This window comes from Prunus dulcis, chromosome 7 (assembly GCF_902201215.1).
Source record: "Prunus dulcis chromosome 7, ALMONDv2, whole genome shotgun sequence".
NCBI lineage: Eukaryota > Viridiplantae > Streptophyta > Magnoliopsida > Rosales > Rosaceae > Prunus > Prunus dulcis.
The window spans coordinates 12,575,706-12,577,739 of NC_047656.1; positions in this window are offsets into that span (position 1 = coordinate 12,575,706).

Below are 2,034 nucleotides of genomic sequence, written 5' to 3' on the forward strand. Positions count from 1 at the left end.
AACATGAAATCATAAGTCACAACATGGAATAATCCAAGAGACTAGAAATGCACACTCCAATCACAACACATAAGGATTAAGGTAAATTTGACAAATCAGAGGGCCATATGGAAAACAAGTTTCAAACCAACCTGGTCACAAATCAAGCTCGTACATTTATGAGTTCAAGTGTGTGTCTGTGTACTAGTCTAGTAGTACTTAGTCAGACAGACAGATTACAGAAATCAATAGAGATGAAAGAAAGGAAAGACATTGCATTGCATAGCAGCAGAAGCAGCTTACTTAAATTAGCGCACAAAGCAACCAAGCAGTTTGCCATCGAAGGTGCGACCAGATTCTGAAGCCCAATTGAAAGGAAAGACGCAAGAACCCAAGGTTTTGGTTGAGAAGGATCTTGTTGAACCATCATTATTCTCGGAAATGGAAAATTCGAATGTCACGACAACGAGATTCATCTTCTCCGTCGTAGGAATAGGATGATCATCATCAGCTTCCAAGCCTGGGATGAAACTGGCAATAACAAAGCAGACTTTTCGACCTCCTAGATGGACAAATCTAAACGTGTCATGTGATCTACCAAGTAATGCATGGAACTCTGTCAGCAGATGTAGAGGTTGGATGCGATGATAATAACAATAGCCATTTTCATCATCGTGGAACATGGCGTAGGCTACTACATCATAACCATGTCCATATCCAGGTATGCGTTCATAGCCAAACATTATCTTATTACATTTAAGGTCACTACCTTCCTCCTCCAAGTCCACCACTAAAGCAAGGCCTATGAAGGGAAAAGGCTCAGCAGAGCACACCCACCATTGGCGGGGATTTGGGGCGGCGACGTCGAAGCAAAAAGCTGGAGTTATTGGTGTGGAGACCATGATCTTGGTGCCCACAATCGCATAAGAGAAGTAACGAAATGCACGAGGACAAGGTCGTATATATGGAGGGTCTGGCAGAGTGGTCCAAGTCCCCGAGTTGAACTCCTCAAAAACAGGACTTTTAGAGAAACATCGCGGACCACCAGAGAGAACATAGAGCTTCCCACCAACCTCAACCACCAATGGTTCAGGTTTCCCTTGATGAAGTTCACCATAGCAGCAGTCCCCCTTGATGATCCCCTCAAATTCTCCTTCATCACCAGTAGTGTGACTGTGACTCTGATTGTAAACTACTTTCTCCTTTCTTTTCCCATCATCATCTGTCTCAAACAGATAAATTTGTTTGCTCCCATATGGTCCGTATCGAAACCCCGTCTTCTGCTTCGGGTCCCGCGGTTCCAGGCCGCCGGCAAGAAGAATTTGGGAGCCCAACAAACCGCAACCCATCAAGTAGGGAACATCCTTGCCCTCCACAGAAGCCAATTTTCGCAGCAAGTCTGTCTTTGATTTGGATTTGAATGTGGATAATAAATCGCTCAATCTAATGGCGCGAATATCGTAACGAGCATGACCGGTCTTGGACTCGTAGGTACATACATATAGAGACCTACTATTGGTATCAGTATCATCCGCCACCGCCCCCTCAGGAATTCCCATCACGCGTGGTCTCCTCGCCATAGTTGTTTTTCTTTGTGGAGCTCTATGATCTATTCTATTAGCTCTAGGTTTTCGGATTTCTTCTGTTTGATTTGCTTATGTGTTGCACCGCTACGCTTTTATATAAAACATAATGAATGTATTTGTTGGCGTGTGTTAATTATAGGAGATTTATTTCCTAATTCTTGTACAATTGTAGACTTTGTTTCCTTTTCTACATATACGTTAACCCTACTTTATATATACAAGTTGCTGAATTTTAATAGATTCCGTTTATTTAAACCAAGTTTTCCTACCAGTACTAACCTTTCTTGTTTTGAATAACTTTAACACTTCCTAAAACCAACCCCAAATATTTCCTAAAAAAAATGTCAATTAAAAATAAAATTATTTCCAAAAGAAACGCCAAACTCCTATAGAAATTTTAGAGAATTATGCGTTTGGGTTGGGTCAAAATTTTAGAGACTTTTTAACCGTGGGAATAACCTGCTTTGTC